We start from the raw sequence: 22,985 nt of genomic DNA on the forward strand, positions 1-22,985 counted from the left end.
GATGGCTACCAAGCCATTGGAAGAAAATGGGTTTTCAAACTGAAAAAGGACAAGGATGGGAAACTTGAAGTTTTCGAAGCTAGATTGGTTGCAAAAGGTTACAGGCAAGTCCACGGTGTGGATTATGATGAAACCTTTTCACCAGTTGCAATGCTAAAGTCTATTCGGATAATGTTAGCAATCGCTGCATATTACGATTACGAAATATGGCAGATGGATGTCAAAACTGCTTTCTTAAACGGCGTTTTAACAGAAACTGTGTTTATGACACAGCCTGAAGGTTTTCAGGATCCAAAGAATGCTAAAAAGGTATGCAAGCTAAAGAAGTCAATCTACGGATTGAAGCAGGCATCCAGGAGCTGGAATATACGTTTTGATGAAGCTGTCAGTGACTTTGGTTTCATCAAGAACGCAGACGAATCTTGTGTATACAAGAAAGTCAGTGGGAGCAAAATTGCTTTCCTAGTATTATATGTCGACGACATATTACTTATCGGAAATGACATTCCTATGCTGAACTCTGTCAAGATTTGGCTTGGGAAATGTTTTTCGATGAAGGATCTAGGAGAAGCACAGTACATATTGGGCATCAAGATTTACAGAGATAGATCTAAAAGGATGATTGGACTTAGTCAAAGCACTTATATCAATAAGGTGCTTGATAGGTTCAAGATGGCAGACTCCAAGCGAGGCTACCTACCCATGTCTCATGGAATGACTCTAAGCAAGACTCAGTGCCCAAAAACACTTGATGAGCGTAGACGAATGAATGGGATTCCATTTGCATCATTGATTGGTTCAATAATGTATGCTATGATATGTACACGCCCGGATGTTGCGTACGCACTCAGTGCTACGAGCAGATACCAGTCAGACCCAGGAGAGGCGCATTGGACTGCTGCCAAGAACATTCTGAAGTACCTGAAAAGGCACAAAGATGACTTCCTGGTCTATGGTGGAGATGATGAATTAATTGTTAAAGGCTATACGGACGCAAGTTTCCAAACCGACAAAGATGATTTCAGATCACAGTCTGGGTTTGTCTTCTGCCTCAACGGAGGAGCAGTAAGCTGGAAAAGTGCTAAGCAAAGCACCATTGCGGATTCTACAACTGAAGCGGAGTACATTGCTGCACATGAAGCAGCAAAGGAAGCTACATGGCTAAGGAAGTTCATAGGTGAACTTGGTGTAGTCCCCTCCATTAAAGGACCAATAGCCCTGTATTGTGACAATAACGGAGCTATTGCACATGCAAAGGAGCCTAGACACCATCAGAGAGTCAAGCATGTACTTCGTAGATTTCACCTTCTACGAGAGTTCGTTGAAAGAAAAGAAGTCGAGATAAGCAAAATTGGAACTGATGACAACATATCAGATCCATTGACTAAACCTCTGCCGCAGGCGAAGCACAACTCGCACACTACAGCTCTGGGAATCAAGCATATTGGAGAATGGCTTTGATGTCTCTGTTTAATGTTTTAAAGTTTTAGAGTTTAAATCTTTGTAAAACATTATTGGTTAATCATTCACAATAAATGAAAAGAATTCATTTTTTCCATTTAATTTGTGGTTTATTAAATGATGAGTCCCTTCAATTTGACGATATATTCAAGATAGACTGTCAGGACCAGTCCTGTGACTAAGAAATGTCTATCAAGTGAACTTGAATTTCAAAGGTTGAAAATGGTCCCTAGTCGGAGTTTTCTATAAAATTGGACGCATAGAAAACGTTAGACGATTAGAATGCAAGATGACCAGTAGTTCTGTTTCTTGAACTATGTGGACATGGCAATGTCATAATCATTTGCATAGATACTTACTTTGGGAAGACTAGTATCGGACAAGACCTATGAAACTTTACTGTAAGAGATGAAAATCTGTCATAAGTAAATTTGATTAAAATTATTAGACACTAAATCCTCAATACCTGAGTGATTTGAGATTACTTGTTTGAGAACTGGTTGCTTTGACGTTGACCAACCGTCGCACCGTAAAAGGAGGCTATAAAGCCAACGCTCAGGTAATCACCTATCAAACGAAGTCTAATCTCAAGATCGCAAGATTGGGTTTGTCCTCCCATAAATCGGGATGAGATGCTTAAAATTTGTACAAGGCCACTCGGAGAGCTAGAAACTGTGAAATGCATGGCCGTGCTCGGATGAATCATAGGCTATGATTATCTGTTTATTTGATCAGTTGAACTCTAGAACCGAGAAACACCTCTGGACATAATAAGGATGACAACTCTTACCTTATGTTCAAGAGCAAGCATCGAGCGACAAAGGAATTAGGAAATGCACACTTGTCCCTAAGGACAAGTGGGAGACTGAAGGAAATAATGCCCTTGGTCCAAGTATGCATTCTATGTTAAGTCTAATAAATGCGGTTCAGTATTAATTAACAAGTTAATAATTCAGTGAGATCAAGTGAGCTGAATGCCTAGCTAGAGGCCGCTTCAGTTCAAGTGGAATTAATGATATTAATCCACAGCTTACTTTTGACTGAACCCGTAGGGTCACACATATAGTACGTAAACGGATCAAGTATTTAATGGCATTAGATACTCCATCTATGGATATTCGGAATCGACGGATCTTGGTTTCAGTGGGAGCTGAGATCGTCACAGGCAAGAAATGAATACTCCGGAAACGATGATATTGCCGGAAACGGAAATATGGATCGTATCGGAAATGGAAATATTGCCAGAATCGGAAATATTGCCGGAAACGGAAATATTGTCAGAATCGGAAATATTATCGGAATCGGAAAATAATTCCGGAAACGGAAATATTAAATATTTGTTCGAAACGGAAATTGATTCCGGAATCGGAAATATTAAATATTGTTCGTATCGGAAATGAATTCCGGAATCGGGAATTTAATCGGAAGCGTATCGTACGAATTAGCATCGGACGAGGCCCGCTAGACGAAGGCCCAGCACGAAGCCAGGCCGTCGCCCAGCGAGCCAACGCACACCAGCGCACGCCAAGCCTCGACCAGGCCCAGCGCAAGGCCGGCCCAGCCAAGGCCTTGGGCGCGCGCGCGGAGCGCAGCAATGGGCCGAGCGCTGTGCGCCTAGCGTGGGCCGCAAGGCTTGCGCGAGTGTACGGTGCTCGTGCATTGCGTGTGCAGGAATCCTGAAGTAATCAGAATTCGAAGTGTGATTAAATCCTAAAACTATTAGATAATGATTATTTAATTAGAGTCCTAGTAGGGTTATAATTAAATAAATTAGTATCCTAATAGGATTCCAAAACCCTTTCCATAACTCTATAAATACGTGCCTAGGGTCACATATTTTAACAGATTATTCAAGTATTCAAAGTGAGTTTTTGAGAGAAAATTCAGACACATTTCTTACCTAAGAGTGCCGAAAATCTTTAGTACCTTAAGGGCGATTCTAGTTGGTCAATCTTAAGGCGGATCCGGACGTGCTGTGGACTATCTACGGAGAGACGACACTTGGAGTCCTAAAGACTTGTTCTTGTTCGGTTCGGGCGCAGCTAGGGAAGGCACGCAACAAAGAGTATGCATCTAAAATATGCTATATGATTATGTGTAAATAATATGTATTCCTGGCTAAATGGTTTTTCCGCATGATTTATGAATTGTCATATGTATCATAACCTAACACCAGGGGGATATAGTCCTCGGGGAATGTAGTGTTGAACTGAGCAATGTCTTCGCCAGGAGTCCAGTTCACATGTTTGCCCGCCTTGAACTCCTCCATCATCTCGGCCTTATTTTCCAAGTGTAGTAACCAGCACACTCGTAAATCCTCGCCTTGACTTTGGAGAGAGACGTCTTCTGCTCGTCGACCTCTGCAACCAGCGTCTCCTTCTCGGCGTTCAACTGTGCGACCTCAGCAGCCCCCTTTTCTTGACTCACCTGCAACGCCTCAGCTCTTGCCGTCGCCTCTTTGGCCACACCGCCAAGACGGCCAGCTTCCTTGTTTGCCTTCTTCATGTCATTTTTCAGTTTTACTATTTGATCATCTAACATGATGACATGATGACGTGTGGCTAGAGAAGATTGCAGGGCCTTTGTGAAAGAAAATTATTTAAAGTCACTAAAATGACGAGATAAGGATGGAGGAGGTGAAGAAAATAAAAAGAAAGAGCAAACACATACCCTCCATGCATCCGAGACGCTCTCGACGGTTGCAGCTACTAGGGACAAAGATTCTTGGCGCTCCCGGCTTGACGGCATCCAGAGGCGGTCAACTTCAGGCCAAAGCTGAACCCGTGGCGCATCTACTGACCCATAGTCGTCAGGGAACTCCACTGCAAGCTTCCTCTTCCGAGATGGAGGCGTCAGCTTTTTCTCAGCAGGCAGAAGCGAGCTGGTCTCCCCTGTCACCGTGTGTCAGTTGAAGCCTTTGGCGGCTTCGGTGGTGACAACACAGTGATGGGTTTGGCTCGAGACACACTTCCTAGTGACTCCAGCCTCTTCCTCAGCAATGCATCCGTATATGGGGCCTTGCCAGAGCGTGTCGATGGGCCAATACCTGTTGGCAGCATTTATTTGACCACTCAGTCTCGTCACAGCAGTTGTAATTTGTATTTCGTATTAAAAAGGGCGACGAACCCAGAAAAAATGTAAGCTAACCCTAACCCATGTTTACCTGTTGATGTCGACATGTTTGCAGGTTCAGAAACTTCTTCTTCTTGAGAAGGCTCTTCGCGTTCGAACTTGAGGCCGATGAAAGCTCTGTCGTTTAGAGGGACCCCCAACAGCACAGCAGTCTTTTCTATGGCTTCGGCACCGACACCAACTGTGTCGAAAGATGCACCTACAAAAACACAAAAGTGAGACAAAGTCAAATCAACAAGCCCAAAAAACACCAAAAAAATAAACAAAATACCTCTAGCCATCCACTCCCCCGTCAAGAAGTCGGAGTCGGGCCCTAAACTAGCCAACTCCACAAAAAAGAACCGACCCATCCACCCGCGGTCGTTCGACTTGTCCGCACCAAGAAGAGCCTCCCTGTTGTCCTTGACATGCAGCAAGTACCTACCAGCCCCATAATTTTAGACCTTGTAGGTGTACACAATGTCCTCAACCCGGAACTCAATGTCCAGTTTGCAGGCCAGATGGTCGACCAAGTGCATCACCCTCCAGACCTGCGGCATCAGTTGCGCCGGCGGCACCGCCAGTTCCCTTAGAACTTCTCGCACCAGTGGCGAGAAGGGATAAGTATACCCAATTCTGAAGGGATACTCGTAGAAGCACACCCAGCCGTCCGATACCCAATCGGCCCGTTCGTCGGGCTGCGGCAAACGAATTACCGCCGACAGAGGAAAACCATACTCCTCCCTAAGCGCCTCCATATCCTGCTTCCCCCAAGTGGTCGGCCGAGCATTCTTTCTGTCCAGAATGTGGGTAGGGCTGAAAATTGGCCCCTCAACCAGGTCGCACTCCAGCACATCGCTCTTTTTTTGGAAAAAACGGAAAACCAATCCTTTGATTTTTGGAAAAGGGAAACCATCCTTTGATTTTTGGAAAAGGTAAACCATCCTTTGTTTTTTGGAAAAGTATAAATCGGGAAAAGTTATCGCGGCAGCGACTAAGGACCTGCGCGGTTAGTGGCGCAGACCCCGCCCGCTGAAGGTGGACGCCCCGTCCGATTGAATTAGACGAATCTGTTTTGATGTTTTGAAAATAAGGACCTACGCGGTTTGTGACGTAGACCCTGCCGGCTGAAGATGGCGAGCCTGTTTTTGTATTTGAAGAATTTATTTTCTTTTCATTTTCGAAAACCGAGGACCTGCGCGGTTTAGTGACGCAGACCCCGCCCGCTGAAGGTGGGCGAACCTGAATTCGCCTTTTCGACTTGGGACTCGCGTGGTACGTACCGCGATCTAGCCCGATTGAGGTGGGAAGGTCCCTATTTCATTTGTTCTTGTGATTTCTTTTGAGAATTTCTTTTTATTCATTCTTGTAAGAGAGAATTCTTTCGAGGGATGCTCGGATTTAGTTGCAACCTGAATGTGGGTTGACAACGTGCTTAGACGGACCATTGTCTTGTGGTCATCGTCTTTCATGGTTTTGAGCTAGTCTTTACGGCTCAATTTTGCCACTACCTGGGTCCTTGATTAGGGGACTATGTATAAATATCAATAGCGACCTTTGTCTTGAGGTCGTAATCCGGTTTTATCTATTGAGATTATCCAAACACGGGGCTTCGTACAACGTAGTCTAGGAATATTGTTTTAACTTTGCATACTTTCTTTTGAAATATATATTTTCTTTCGAGCCCCCAAGCACTTGTGCTTGACAGTCATTTCTTGTCAAAGAGGTTCCTTGGGGATACACATTTTGTAATGTTCTTGATCGTGTTTGGGATCGTGCTCGTAAGTGCGAGCGATCTTTGTAGTGGTATGCTACTTTGATGAAGTCGTGAAGTGCGACTTCATTTTCCGGGCGACAAAGTTTGCTTCATTTTTCAATAATTAATACATCGAGCTCACTTTGTCCCGGATTGATCTTTTAACAAATAAACACTTTTTAATTTGAGAAACCAACGACTTGATTTTTGTTTTTGTGTTTTGAAGAATGACCTTGATTTTTATTTTTTCTATATTGCCTTGAAAAATGTACACATACTTTTTCCTTGATATGAGTCTAAGTTTCGACAAGTTTTAACATTTGTTTTCACTATTCGGGCTCTAAAGGTGCTTTGGGCTTGATCTTGATTACAGCAGGGCCTCGTGTCTATTAACACAGTTTTAATTCCTTTCCCACTACGTGTTTTGAAGGATCCGACCCTTGGGCTACATTTCCGGCGCCCCGGGCCAGGCGTTAAAAATCTCGGCGCCCAGCCTTGGGCGCTGGAAGTTCTATTTTGGCAGTTCCCGGATTTTTAGCGCGTTTCCGAATGGGATTGGGATGTCACTTGATGCTTTCTCGTATATGTAGGGGTTAAGTACGTCTTTCTTTTTCACCACTCTCGATCTTCCTCTTTTTTGCAATTGCTTTAGCTTTTATTCTTGCCATGCCGATTCCTCCCTTCTCCCTCCAACGAGTTGTTAGGCGCTGGTTAAGAGCCCTTAATCCCACAGAAAAGGCTTTGTTGAAAGGATACCACTTAGAGGCACTCTTAGGCTTACAACAAATTAATATTGATTATAATTTTCTGTATGCGGCCCTAGACTTTTGGGATTCTGATCACCATGTTTTTGTCTTTCGAGGTAATGAAGTATGCCCTTTGCCAGATGAATTTGCCGCGATCCTTGGTTATCCTACCAATGCTACTCCTGCTACCCCTGGCACTGTTGAAGAGGGTAAAACAACTATAGGGGCTTTCCTAGGACTAGATGCTAAAATGCTCGCTGAGATCGTTGTGGGTGATAAGGTTAATTTGGCAAAGTTTGTAAAACATCACTTTAGACCTAGTAAAAATATGACCGAACAGAAATTGAATATTCGAGCATTTGTATTTTGCTTGTTGAACGACTATTTACTGTCGAATAACAATGGCGAGTTTGGTGACATAAGGTTGATCCCCTTGATCAGCCAGATGGAGAGTTGATATTCCATTATGCTGTTGGTTGTTGCCGAGACCTTACTGAGCGCGGATGGGTTAAAAAAGGATGCCAAGTCAAATTTTTAAGGGGAGCCCCCTATTGCTGCAGGTAATCGATCGTTTATTCGCACATATTTTTTATTCTTTTCTTTTTCGTTTGTCTCTTTAGCCCCCTGCCTGGAGCTGATTTTCAGCGCCCAGAGCTGGGCGTCGGAATTTCTGGCGCCTGGTCTTGGGTGTTGAAAGTGCGTCCCGGGCAGGACTTCGTTTATTATTTTTCTGATCGTACCTGTTTTTTTGCAGATTTGGCTCATGGAACGACTTAGACTTCTAGAAGCTCCTGCCGATCCTAAACATTATCTCCCTATAGCCTTGGGTAACCGAAAGTATTTGTACCAAGGCCAGGACGAGGCCGAGTGGGCCTCCTATTTCACTAATGGTGTATTCTCTATTAAGTGGGTGGTACCGTGGTGGGGTTTGACTAATATGACGGGGGGTTCCGAGGTGTTGGTTTATGTTTCTTTGTTGGGGTTATCTCGGCCCGTTTATATCTGGCCTTACCGAGTCATGCGACAATATGGCTTAAGGCAGACTATCCCGTTTTCTGATACGGTACCACCTAAAGTAGCGGTCTTTTCACAAGCACGGGTTCAAGCGTGGGCTAAGTATTATGGTGGCCTCCCACGTTGGACCGTGGCTAGAGATGGCTTCGTGGGTCTTTCCGAAAACTACAAGTTGTGGATGAGTTCTGATGATAAGGTTGTGAGAACTAAGGCTCGAAATGAAGAGCCGGCTGAGCTTTTGATACCTCGAGGTAGGGCTAAGTATGAGAGCCGTGATTCTGCTAATCCTCGCGACCATGGTATTAAGACTGTAAAATCTCGTCCTGATCGAAAGCGAAAGGAAGTTCCTCCCCGTTCCAGTTCTAGGCCTAAAAAGGTGCCTAACATGAAGGGGCCTGCCGTTCACAAAAGAAATGCAAGCTCTCGCGGAGATCGTCGCCGGAATAATGTATGGGTTAGGAAAGTTCAGCCCCTAGTAGAACCAGTGGCTAATGCAATTGATGATGATAATCCTTCCCCTCCCATTGTTTGTGCCCTTGAGGCTGAGCGGGCTATAGCTGTTCAAACTGAAAATGTTTCTGAGGCCTTGGCATCCTTGGAAGTTAGTGTCAAGGAGCCTGTTCTTATGGAGATTGATATAGGGGCAGCGCAGAAGCCTATGGAGGTGGACCCTGCGAACGTTGCCCTCTACAAAACTTTGTTTGATGATCCGGAAGAACTCGAGTAGTGTAGCTCTTGTTAGGGTGTAGGTGCCCTTTATTTATTTCAGTTGTGTTTGTTTTTCATTCCTCAGCACTTTTTGTTTTCCTTCTTATTATTTTTAAATATTAATAAAGGCGTAATTTTATTTTTCTTATTTTTTCTTTTGCTTCTCCCCTTTTTTTTTATTTACTCATTTCCAACACTTATGCACATTATATCTTTATTTGATTGGACCGAATCCATAAACAGGATTGCCTACGTATCCTTGTTAAATAACTTTAACTTAGAATCAGGTCGCGCGTAGTTCTAGCTAGAATGAATTCTAGGATGCCGAATTTGATAAGTACGTTCTGAGATGGAAACATATTATTCGAAACGGTAGAATAAGTGAAGTTTATTATTATTTTAATCTGCTGCTTTGCCGTAAGCCAAGAATTTGTTTTATTTTTTGAGTACATGTATTTGCACATTGTTTTTTTTTTTGAGTACATGTATTTGCACAAAAATCTTTTCATGTGTTTTTTGGTACGTATATCTGAATACGTGCTGTACCCCCCCAAGTGTTCGTTATTTTTCCGTGTATGTGGGGATAAAATGACGAGCACTTCTAGGCAAAGTTTGGCAAGCAGAGAGATTCAGCGCCCAGGCTTGGGCGTTAAAGATTTTGGCGCCCAGCTCTGGGCGCTGAAAATGATTCCTGGGGAGACTTTTTTTGGCGCGTTGCTTCACATGTTCTTGCGTTTATTTCATTTTCTTTGTTTCATTTTACTTTTTATTCGTCATAAATCAATTTTGACGGTATTTCAGAAGCTTTTTGGGCTGTTAGTGTTAGACGCATTTTCGTCTGGATTAATTTTTTCTATTCGTGACTCAAAACGGCTTTGAAAATGGAGTTAGGGTGCGGAAGATATGAAGATCTTTGCCTAGGATTTTTGGGTGGGTTGAGGTGCGTGTTGTTAATGGTGGGGATGATGGGTTCACGTTTTTTTTTTTTTTTTTGAGCAACATTTACATTGTTTGGATTTGATTTGGTTTCTTTGGGTTGCATAGGTTTCACCTTTATGTCTTGGAAATGGTGTGGTTTATTTTATGGATTTTCGGGAATTGGTTTCGATGTTGCGATTCAAGACCGAGTGGGCCTTTCTATTGGGCCTACAGTGGGCCGCTTCCTTACATTTTTTGATTTTTATATTTGCAAGTATGATTAGTGCTCATTTAGTGTTAGAATAATATTTTAGGAGAAAATTTACGCCTTTATTAATTTGGAAAGTAAGGAAAACACACTGAAATAAATTAATCAACATTCTAAGGGTTCCTAGGACCATATCTAGGGCTTTATTCTTTCTATCATCTAAATAACTACTAGGCGTTTTGCTAAAGTGCTCTCTACGGCTCAAGCCTTGGGTATAGTCTCGTAGAACTTTGGTCCTTCGCCTGTACTCATCTTGAACTCTATTCCCTTCGCGTTGACCCACTAACATGTCTTCACCCATCCGTTCTCGACCTCTTCTAGTGTAGGAGCGATTAACCGAGTTGGATCGAAACCTTTATCTTGTAGAGCTAGGGTAGTTATCACAGTCTCGTCCTCCATAGGCCTCGATTCGTTAAACAATGTCCATAGAGCTTGGTTGTCCAATATTTCAGCTGTTTCAGTCTTGGTGAGGTGGGGGTGCCTCATCTAAAGTATGACAATCATGGAAAATTTAAAATCCGGGTTTTAGCAGGCCATCCTGAACGAATGGTTCAGGGAAATCACAGCATGGGTGTTCTTCTCCTTCCCGGACAAACATACCGTTAAGGGTTCTTTGATATGGGGGAAGAAGGGTGGTTTGTTTTGTTTTGGCTGGCTTAAGGCGTAGCCTAGACAAGTGGTCAGCAATATCTTCCTCCTTGGGCTCATAGCCTAAGCCAAAGGGAGTAGATTTGTTGGGTAGGGGATGAAACACGTAGTTCTTTTTCCTTATGCCCAATGGAGTTCCCGAGAAATAGCCTTGAGCTAGCAATATTTTAGGGATAACCCGGGATGCACGTGGATCTAGAAATTCTAAATTATAGTCCTCAATGACTTGGATGGCTTCATCCACTTGAAAACTGTAAAGGTCTTCTGCAGTTTCTGCCGTTCCAACCATAGTACAACTGACGTCGAGAGGAGGGGCGCGTATTTCTAGAATTAACCCGTTATGGTTAAGTTTAACCATTTGGTGCAAGGTAGAAGCCTCACCTCCTAAGTCGTGGAGCAAAGGCGTCCTAAGAGGAGGTTGAAAGTGGGCTTGATGTCCATTATTTAAAACTCCGTGGTACGTGCCACGGGCCCGGTTTGTATTGTGAGGTTGATTTTTCCCAACACAGGCCTTCGAGAGTTATCATAAGCTCGTACCCCTTGTGTGGAGGTTTGGAAGTCATCGTTTCCTAGCCCCAAGCAATGGGCGGTTCGCAATGGGCAAACATTTACCGCTGAACCGTTATCTACGAGTGCTAGGGGGATGTTTTGTCCTTTGCATCCAACCACTAGATAGAGGGCCTTGTGTGAGGGGGTCGAAAAAGCACGAGGCTAATGCATGACCTCGTCCCTCGTGGGCGTGACGTCGTCAGATCAAGTGTAGTTAGATTTCCTGTGAGTTTACACCCAATCGACTAGTAATATAGGAGTCGCCATTCAGTTTTTAACGATAATGAGGAAAACTGACAAAACCCGGTTATCGTGACATAAAGGGAGTGCAATTATGTTCGACCACGACGGCCATAGGTTCCCTAGTGATCCCTGGTGTGGGGATCGCTCAACGTACACCCGCAGGGCAAAGATTGAGAGTTCGGGGGACTGTAACTACCGAGAGGAGTGCTCATCGATAACTCCAGAGGCAGGTTATCCTTACTAGCTCAGCATAAATAATTGAAGGGACATGCGTTTAAACTATTAAACTACTCTGAATTGATTTTAGCAACATGCAACACATAATACTAAATCGATCGTGATTATCTTATTTAGATTGATTTAAGATACCTAGCATGATAATTCAATTGTCCAGGGTATTATCTTATTAGGCGTGATAGATCAATCAAGTTAATAGTTTGACAATTTTATAAAAGGGTGATGAAAGCGATTAAATCATATGAGGGACACATTACGACGCACCCTTGAGAGGTGCGTCACGGTTCTCAGAAAACTAACCACTTGGCTTTGCTATTTCTCCTTTTATTTAACGAATCTCGGCTTTCTAAGCAGTGTTCCAGTATTTAGGCTTAATTCATCAGCTACAAGGGACATGATGCGTTCTGTTCGACTTTTGGGTCGATTGCGACAGAACGCCGGATCAATTTCACAGCGTGAGGCTAGGCTTAAGGCTAGAGTCAATACTCAGGTTATGGAATTGTGTGTTGTGTTCAAGTCGGTTTTTAGGTTATATTTATAGGGAAAGAGATTGTGGAAAGATAGATCTTTAGAATACGAATCCAAAAAGAATCCGGAGATGACACGGCCCCAGGTATTTTCAGCGCCCATGGCTGGGCGCCGAAGATTTCGGCGCCCAGACCCAGGCGTTGAAAATAGGATCTGGCCGAGCCTTTTGTCAGATTTGGAGTCTTAAAAACGGAGCTTTTGAGACTTTATACGAGTTTCTTAGTGCGTATTAACTTATGACGGAGACTGGGCCCGTTACGAACTCTAGGTTCGTTAGGAATTTAATTAATACGTAACTCTTATTTCGAATTATAGCAGGAATAGAATTCCTTTTGCCAATTCTATCTCTTTTAGGACTTATGTTGGAGTGCAACACGTAATTCTGACAGATTTCTATCTTTTATGACTTTGCCACTTTTAACAACTACTTCTTACGGCAGTTACTATTTTTAGCAGGTTTCTATAAATAGCAGTTTTGGCTGAAATGAAAGGGTGATTTGAGATTCGTTATTTTACAGGAGATGCGTTGCGAAGTGGAAATTTATGTTCTCATCATCAAACCTTTCCTTTCGGGAATGGGGACAAAAGCAGGTATCTACACCTTGGTGTGGGCGCCTCCTTCTTTAGGTAAGTCTTTGTCAGTAAAAACTATTGCTTTTTCCTCAACATCTCTTATGACGTGGTTAACCAACGAGTCAGGTGTGATATCCGTAGGGACTGAGATGAGGTCAAGTGAGCGAATAAGTTTTTCACGATGTTCCTTTGAAGTGCACATGAGATCCCAGATGGTAATCTCGGCTTTAGTTCTTTTTAGTTGCTTCAAGAGAGGATTATCGATGACTTCTGCGACGGTGGTGTGCCGTACGTTTTCAGGAGTCTGTCTGACTGGGATGTCGTCCCCGGGAGGTGGGCGAATATCCTGTTGGTATACCCTTCCGGACCGAGTGAGATTGTCAACTTCGGGATCTTGAGGGGTGGTGTCAATGGGAGCATGCCCGGGCCAAGTTTCAGTAAAGAGGTCCTGGCCCGATACTTGAGACAGGTAGACATCTTCCACATCATTATCCCACACACCGCACACTTCTCTCTCGATTTGATCCATAGGGACCATGGCGAGTGGTGCACCTTGAGGCGTAATATACACCGTAGGGTCAAAGTTTTTATTTTCTGGTTGATCGAGAGATGTGACTAGAACCGAGTGGGCTCTTGTTGTTGTTGGGTTTGCCAACGTTAGGGAGAGGTATTACTTCATCCTCTATCATATCCTGGATCGTGTTTTTTAGATTCCAGCAGTTTTCAGTATCGTGCCCATTTCCCTGATGGAATTTGCAATAGGTGCCCTCGACCCAATATTTATTTTTGAACGAAGGGTCGGGTGTGGGGCCTATGGGCCTTAGCTTTCCTTGATTAATCAGTCTTTGGAAGGCTTTTACCAGAGTCGACCCGACTGGGGCAAACTTTCGATCTCGGGTCCACCTTCCAGGGCTCCTTCGGGTTGGGGTTTCTTCTACGGCATGGACCTCTTGGGCTTGAGGCGTGTGGCCCCTGTTGTAGGTGTTACTTTTGTATGCAGGCTTGCTTTGTACTGTTTTTGCGAGGTCATCCTCGATCTTTATTCCTACATCATAAACCCTTTTGAAGGTATCAAGGCCCAATTACCTAAGGTGTTGTTTATAAGCTGGGTCTAGGTTGTCAATGAATTTTTGGACCAATTCAGTTTCGGGAGGCCTATTGATTAGTTGGGCCGCTTGGTCTCTCCATCTAGCAAAATAGGTCGTGAAACCTTCATTTTTCTTTTGGAAGAAGACTTCCAACTCGCGCATGGTGACTTGAAAATCCATGTTTGACGAGTATTTCTTGACGAAGACATTGACAAAGTCCTCCCAAGAGGGGAAGAGCTTAGGGTCCTGGTGGTAGTACCATTTGAGTGGCACAGGTTCCAAGGACAAAGGAAAGGCAGGCAAATACATGGACTTGTCCACACCTTTCAAGTTCATGGCATTCACAAAGCTCAAGAGATGATCACGGGGATTGTCTGTGGCTTTGAACTTTGGTAAGTCAGATGAACTGAACTTTTCCGGTAGTTTGCCGGGAAAAGGTTTAGGATCGACGGAGAAATACTTGCTCCCCATGGTTTGCTGCAGAACCATTTTTTCGATCATCTTCTCGTTATCGAGGTCATTTTTGGCTTGCGCAGCTGCTAAGGATTCGTTTTCCATTTTCAATTGATTCATAAGTTGGGTCATTTGGACCATTTGTTCTCGTAATTCTTCCATGGACGTGTTTGAGGGTGCGAATCGAGGTTGGAGAAGCGGAGATCCTTGAAAGGAGGAATGACGGATGGAGCTTGGAGTTACTAGACCTTGTGTTGGTGATGTAGCTTCGAGACGCACTAACCTTTGATTTTCAGATCGACGCCAAGTGGCAGAACCATCCCTATGCATAAGAAAAGCTAAAGTTTAGGCCCAAAGTTAAGCATTACTTAGTCTAAACTTCTGACTCTTTCTACTGGTTTTCTATTCTCGCTTTTGTTGGTACACTTTTGGCTCTTCTTTTAGTCATTCTTTGGATTTTCGAAACATTTGCCCGTGTGACATTCAAAGCTATTTTAATTAGCATGCTCGGTTTTGGTGCCGAACATTGTCGTCATAGGAGGCCTAACGACAACACAAGGAGTTGTTTATTTTATAAGTCATTCTTAGAATCGAGTGCCTTTTTTCATACGTCCTCGTAGCAAATTTGATAAAAAAAAAATTATATTTTTTTTATTGCTACGTATACTTTATGCGCGGGCACCGAGGCTGATGTGCCTGACCAAAAGGCCAGGCAGCAACTTCAGCGCCCAGCTCTGGGCGTTGAAAATGATTGGCGCCCAGCCAGGGGGCGCTGAAAATGCGTCCCTGACTGGTACTCATATTCTGTTCGCGTATCCTTTTTTTCGTATATACGACTTAATTTTGCGTGCTCGCCTTGAAGGAAATAATGCCCTTGGTCCAAGTATGCATTCTATGTTAAGTCTAATAAATGCGGTTCAGTATTAATTAACAAGTTAATAATTCAGTGAGATCAAGTGAGCTGAATGCCTAGCTAGAGGCCGCTTCAGTTCAAGTGGAATTAATGATATTAATCCACAGCTTACTCTTGACTGAACCCGTAGGGTCACACAAATAGTACGTAAACGGATCAAGTATTTAATGGCATTAAATACTCCATCTATGAATATTCGGAACCGACGGATCTTGGTTTCAGTGGGAGCTAAGATCGTCACAGGCAAGAAATGAATACTCCGGAAACGATGATATTGCCGGAAACGGAAATATGGATCGTATCGGAAATATGAATATTATCCAAGTCGTAGATGTTGCCGGAAACGGAAACATGGTACGTATCGGAAAATATTATTGGAAATGGAAATATTACCAGAATCGGAAATATTGCCGGAAACGGAAATATTGTCAGAATCGGAAATATTGCCGGAATCGGAAAATAATTCCGGAAACGGAAATATTAAATATTTGTTCGAAACGGAAATTAATTCCGGAATCGGAAATATTAAATATTGTTCGTATCGGAAATAGATTCCGGAACTGGATATTTAATCGGAAGCGTATCGTACGAATTAGCATCGGACGAGGCCTGCCGGACGAAGGCCCAGCACGAAGCCAGGCCATCGCCCAGCAAGCACGCACGCAAGCCCAGCGCGCGCCAAGGCCACGGATGCGTGGGCCTTGCTGCGTGGGCTGCAGCTCGCACGCATGGGCAGTCCTTGTGGCTGCCGTGTGTGTGTGAGTTTGTGCTCATGCATGATTCCTGAATCTGCAAGAGTCAGTGTATGATTAAATGTCTATTCCTAATTGGATAAATTAATTAAATAGAATTCATGTAGGATTCTAATTCCAATTAATTCGCATCCTACTAGGATTACGATTCCTTTTCCATAACTCTATAAATAAAGGCCTAGGGGTCATAATTTATACACAAGTTTCAAAGTATTCAAAAGTGAGTTTTTTGAGAGAAAATTAAAACACATCTTGCTCATAAAAGTGCCGAATTTTCTAGTACCTTAAGGGCGATTCTAGTTGGTCAATCTTAAGGCGGATCCGGACGTGCTGTGGACTATCTACGGAGGGACGACACTTGGAGTCCTAAAAGACTTGTTCTTGTTCGGTTCGGGCGCAGCTAGGGAGGGCACGCAACAAAGAGTATGCATCTAATTATGCTATATGATTATGTGTAAATAATATGTTTCCTGGGTTAATGGTTGTTTCCGCATGATCTATGTAAATGTCATATGTATCATAACCTAACAGTGGTATCACGAGCCCCTTATTATTTTCATAATCTAAATTGCATGAACATGGTTAAATATTACAAATTTGCAAGAATTAAAAGGGGTGATTAATTTTCGTAATTGTTAATTAATTGCAAATTGCGTTTATTTAATTATATGTACGCAGTTTTTCGGCAGTTTCTTCATTACTCATCCGAATTGAGTGATTTTTGTGTCAATTCCGCATGTAAAAGGCATTCTAAAATTTTGACAAAAATAGTATTTTTCTGCCGAACCCAGAATTCTCAAATTCGAAGCCTAACTATGACTTTTCGAAGGTTTTAGTTTTTCGAATGCAAAATTTCGTAAATTTAAGATGTTAAATTAAATATTTGCGATTCCTGTTGATAAATCTTGAATTTTTGATTGACCTACTGCATATGTTTAACAAGTTTGAATGCCTAGTCTTGTTAATTATGCAATCTAATTTGTAATTATGATTAATTTGTTGAAAATTAGAATAATTTAGAATTAATTTGATTTTCATAATTAATTGTAATTTAATTAGAAACCTATGATTAAAAACCACCATAAAAATTGTAAATTTACGATAAATTTTAAATTTTTATGACCTAGACTTGAATCCATAACAATCGGAAATCAATTGGATAATAAATTTTCGATTTTTTCGCCCTAAAATTATGAAATTAATATTATTTATTAATTTGTCATTAATTTTAAATATAAATTTTAAATTTTTATGCGATTCGTTCAAATAACTTGCACGCACGAAGCAATGGACGCTTCGTGTTACCCTTAAGGGGTGTTGTATAATGCGGGCATGCGACGACGAGCAAGGGAGCTCGTCGCCCGTGCGGCACGAATGCAATGAGCAAGGGCGTAGTGCACGAGCACAAGGCAGCAGCCCTGCCTTGTGTCGTGTGCCACGAGCAATAAACGAATAGGCATGGGCGAAGGGCGAGCCAAGGCAGTCGCGTGTGGGCAGCAAGCGAGCTGCGCCACAACGCGCGCTGCCTCGCGCGCAGCGAGCGCAAGCTCGCGTGCCACGAGCGCTGCGCCCAGCACTGCTCGCGCGCGCAGCGCGCGATGTCGCTCGCCCAGCGAGCGATGTCGCGCACCAGCGAGCGATGGCTCGCGCCAGCGAGCGATGGCTCGCGCGCGCAGCGCGCGATGTCGCTCGCCCAGCGAGCGATGTCGCGCCCCAGCGAGCGATGGCTCGCGCGCACAGCGAGCGAGCCAGCGCGACCAGCGAGCGATCTCGCGCGCGCACTGCGAGCGATAGCTCGCGTGCGATGGGGCGCTGTGCGGAGGCTTGCGATGAGACGGCAGCAGCTATGCGACGAGCGCATGAGCTGCGCGCACATGGCCAGCAATGGCTGTGTGCGTACGGCCCATGGGCGTGCAACGCATAGGATGCTTGCGTTACGATTAGATCGTTTTGAATGTTTAATTTGAAAATTTCAGTTCACGTAATTTTAATTAATTTTAACATTAATAATTTGAATTAATTTCTTGGATTTTAATTTTGAATATTATAATTATAATAAATGGAATTTATTCTAATTATTTTACTAAAATTAAAATCATGAATTAATTTAAATGCGACTGAAATTAAATTAAATTTTTGGATTCAATTATAAATTTATATGAGCTTTAAATTTTAATTAAATTTGTATGTTTCCGGTTAGACTAGAAATACAATTTTATGTTTAAAATTAGTAAAGCATATGAATTTATTGGTTTGAGTGGGAGCGCTTTTTAGTCATAAACTCTTGATTAGGTCTACAAATCCTTAAGGTTAAAACAACTCGATTAGAATTAATAAGGACTGAATAATTGGTAGATTATTGGTGCCCTTGATTAATTGCTGCAAATGTTTACGTGATGCATAATGTGTTTTACTAACCAGCTATGTGGGCCATTCATGATAATGAATGGGTGAATGGTATATATTGTATATGTACTGTTTTGCAGGTTATGAAGTGACTAGTATGGCCCAAATAGGATAGAAAATATGGTCTGCGTACCATTAATTTGAATGTAATTGGTCTAAAGCACCAAAGTCATTTTTTAATTCAAATATGGTCTGCGTACCATCAAATAGTTGTAATTAGTTATAACTTATCCTATTTGAAGAAAATGGTGCCTCCCACGGAGATTTTCAAGACGGACTTTGAAGTCAAAGCTTCAAGATGAAGTCGGGCCATACTAGATCACAAATATCTTATGCATGTTTTAAGTTATTTATTGCTTTAAATATGTCTTGAAATGCATGAGATCAAAAGCTTGATTATGTTGCATGATTAAGGATTTTAGTTCACTTAAAATCTAACCAACATAGTAAGAGCCTTAAGTTCCAAACTTAAAAATTGAGTTAAAAGGTGCCATGCCAAAATATACACTTGCTTGGATATCCTTTACATCAATCTAGTAATAGTTTTCGCTCAGCGAGGTGTTACTTATTGGTCCTAAAGGGGCAAGGTACACAAATAATTGTGAGTACATGTTAGTTTTGGTGAAACTCAACGATATAAGTAAGGAGTCCTTTTATGTCGTGGCAAATTCGATAGGTTTACCTAATAAGTTCTTAGACGTACCTATCAACCAAGAATAGTTTCTAGACTATTAGCAAAAGGATTTTGCTTACCTAAGATGTTCTAGGATTAAGTCGACAAACTGTGCTTAGTTCTTTAATGATTTTAGGATCTTGGAATCATTTTATTCACACCTGCCGGAACACATAACTTGAATAAAATGCTTAATAAACATTGAATTATGCATGTATGCTAGAATTTAAGTTTATTAAGAGAAACTGTGAATGGTTATTTATTTGTTTATTCTTTTCAATTGTAGTTTTTAATATGGCAAACAACAATTCATTCAACATTCGATCAATTCTCGAAAAGGAGAAGTTGAACGGGAAAAACTTCCTTGACTGGCAAAGGAACTTGCAAATAGTTCTTATGCAGGAAGAAAAGGAGTATGTCCTAGATGAGGCGATGCCCGAAGCTCCAGGCGACGGGATCACTCAGGCAGCCCTCAATCGTTGGATTGATGCCAACAAGGATGTGAAATGTCTAATGCTCGCCACTATGAGTGCGGATCTGCAGAAAACGTTCATCAACTCAGATGCTTTCACAATCATCAGTGAGTTGAAGAACATGTTCCAAGATCTGGCTCGAGTCGAAAGATTCGAGACTCATAGGCAAATTCTTGAGACCAAGCTTAAGAAAGGCGAGCCCGTAAGTCCACATGTTCTCAAAATGATTGGACTCATTGAGAATATGAGTCGGCTGGATCAGCAATTTTCTCAGGAAATGGCTGTAGACACCATCCTCCATTCTCTTCATAGCGGGTATGATCAGTTCAAACTGAACTACAGTATGAATAGTCTGGACAAAACGCTCACTGAGCTTCACGGTATGCTGAAGACCGCTGAAAAGACGCTCAAAAGTGATAAGCAGGATGTGCTTATGGTGCGTGGGGGCAAGTTCAAGAAATCTGGAAAGAAGAGGAATGCTAAGAAAGGTGGCAACAAGGCCAGCCCAACTAAGCAAACTGGCGCCAAATCTGCAAAGAGGAAGGTCAGTCAACCCACTTCTGAATCCGAATGCTTCTACTGCAAGAAGAAGGGGCATTGGAAGAGAGATTGCTTGAAGCTAAAGGAAGATCAGAAGAACGGAACAGTCGTTCCATCTTCAGGTATTTTCGTTATAGACTGTATACTTGCTAATTCAACTTCTTGGGTATTAGATACAGGTTGTGGCTCACACTTATGTTCCAATCCACAGGGACTAAGAAGAAGTAGAAAGTTAAGCAAGGGTGAAGTCGACCTACGAGTGGGAAATGGAGCACGGATTGCTGCATTAGCTGTAGGAACTTACTATTTGTCGTTGCCCTCCGGGCTAGTTTTGGAACTGGAAGAATGTTTCCATGTTCCAAGTCTTACTAAAAACATCATTTCAGTTTCTTGCTTAGATGCTAAGGGATTTTCCTTTATAATAAAAGACAATAGTTGTTCGTTTTATTTTAAAGAGATGTTTTATGGATCTGCTAGATTAGTCAATGGACTTTATTTATTAGATCACGACAAACAAGTATATAACATAAATACCAAAAAGGCCAAAAAGGATGATTCAGATCTCACCTATCTGTGGCATTGTCGATTAGGCCATATAAACTTGAAACGCTTAGAAAGACTTCAAAGGGAAGGAATTCTAGAACCATTTGACTTAGAGGATTATGGTAAATGCGAATCATGTTTACTTGGCAAAATGACAAAGCAACCTTTCTCTAAAGTTGGAGAAAGAGCAAATGAACTATTGGGTTTAATCCATACAGATGTATGTGGACCAATGAGTACAAATGCTAGAGGTGGTTTCAGCTACTTTATCACTTTCACTGATGACTTCAGTAGGTATGGTTATGTCTACCTAATGAAGCATAAGTCTGAATCCTTTGACAAATTCAAGGAATTTCAGAGTGAAGTAGAGAATCAATTAGGCAAGAAGATTAAGGCACTGCGGTCTGATAGAGGCGGTGAATATCTGAGCTATGAATTTGATGACCATCTGAAAGAATGTGGAATTCTATCAGAATTGACTCCTCCTGGAACACCACAATGGAACGGTGTGTCAGAACGGAGGAACAGAACCTTGCTAGACATGGTCAGGTCAATGATGGGTCAGGCCGAACTTCCATTAGAATTTTGGGGACATGCACTAAATACAGCTGCACTCACTATAAATAGAGCTCCGTCTAAAGCTGTCGAAAAGACTCCATACGAATTATGGTTTGGAAAGCCTCCAAATGTGTCTTTTCTTAAGATTTGGGGATGTGAAGTATACGTCAAACGATTAATTTCAGACAAACTTCATCCAAAATCTGACAAATGTATCCTTGTGGGCTATCCAAAGGAAACAAAGGGGTATTACTTCTACAATACATCTGAGAACAAAGTGTTTGTTGCTCGAGATGGTGTCTTTTTGGAGAAGGATCACATTTCCAAAATGACAAGTGGGAGAAAAGTAGACCTCGAAGAAATTCGAGTCGAACAACAAACTCTAGAGAATGCTCAAGATGACATTCGGGATGAAACTCAGAGATCTTTAGAAGAATCTGGTGAGAATCATGGTCAATCTAGAAATGTTACCCCGCGTAGATCGCAAAGATATAGATCTCAACCGGAAAGGTACTTAGGTATTTTGACGAACGAGAGCTATGACGTTCTATTACTTGAAAGTGATGAACCTGCGACTTACAAGCAAGCTATGACGAGCCCTAGCTCCAAGCAGTGGTAAGAAGCCATGCAATCTGAATTAGACTCCATGTCTGAAAACCAAGTATGGGATTTGGTCGATTTGCCAGATGGCTACCAAGCCATTGGAAGCAAATGGGTTTTTCAAACTGAAAAAGGACAAGGATGGGAAACTTGAAGTTTTCAAAGCTAGATTGGTTGCAAAAGGTTACAGGCAAGTCCACGGTGTGGATTACGATGAAACCTTTTCACCAGTTGCAATGCTAAAGTCTATTCGAATAATGTTAGCAATCGCTGCATATTACGATTACGAAATATGGCAGATGGATGTCAAAACTGCTTTCTTAAACGGCGTTTTTACAGAAACTGTGTTTATGACACAGCCTGAAGGTTTTGAGGATCCAAAGAATGCTAAAAAGGTATGCAAGCTAAAGAAATCAATCTACGGATTGAAGCAGGCATCCAGGAGCTGGAATATACGTTTTGATGAAGCAGTCAGTGACTTTGGTTTCATCAAGAACGCGGACGAATCTTGTGTATACAAGAAGGTCAGTGGGAGCAAAATTGCTTTCCTAGTATTATATGTCGACGACATATTGCTTATCGGAAATGACATTCCTATGTTGAACTCTGTCAAGATTTGGCTTGGGAAATGTTTTTCGATGAAGGATCTAGGAGAAGCACAGTACATATTGGGCATCAAGATTTACAGAGATAGATCTAAAAAGATGATTGGACTTAGTCAAAGCACTTATATCAATAAGGTGCTTGATAGGTTCAAGATGGCGGACTCCAAGCGAGGCTACCTACCCATGTCTCATGGAATGACTCTAAGCAAGACTCAGTGCCCAAAAACACTTGATGAGCGTAGACGAATGAGTGGGATTCCATATGCATCATTGATTGGTTCAATAATGTATGCTATGATATGTACACGCCCGGATGTTGCGTACGCACTCAGTGCTACGAGCAGATACCAGTCAGACCCAGGAGAGGCGCATTGGACTGCTGCCAAGAACATTCTGAAGTACCTGAAAAGGCACAAAGATGACTTCCTGGTCTATGGTGGAGATGATGAATTAATTGTTAAAGGCTATACGGACGCAAGTTTCCAAACCGACAAAGATGATTTCAGATCACAGTCTGGGTTTGTCTTCTGCCTCAACGGAGGAGCAGTAAGCTGGAAAAGTGCTAAGCAAAGCACCATTGCGGATTCTACAACTGAAGCGGAGTACATTGCTGCACATGAA

The 22,985-nt window shown here is 42.4% G+C and overlaps 1 pseudogene; it reads left to right on the forward strand.

The window, feature by feature from the left end:
- The window catches only part of LOC110797321 (ABC transporter C family member 10-like), a 74,497-nt pseudogene that overhangs the window by 12,676 nt on the left and 38,836 nt on the right, over positions 1-22,985 (forward strand).

Source organism: Spinacia oleracea, chromosome 6, assembly GCF_020520425.1.
Source record: "Spinacia oleracea cultivar Varoflay chromosome 6, BTI_SOV_V1, whole genome shotgun sequence".
Taxonomy (NCBI): domain Eukaryota; kingdom Viridiplantae; phylum Streptophyta; class Magnoliopsida; order Caryophyllales; family Amaranthaceae; genus Spinacia; species Spinacia oleracea.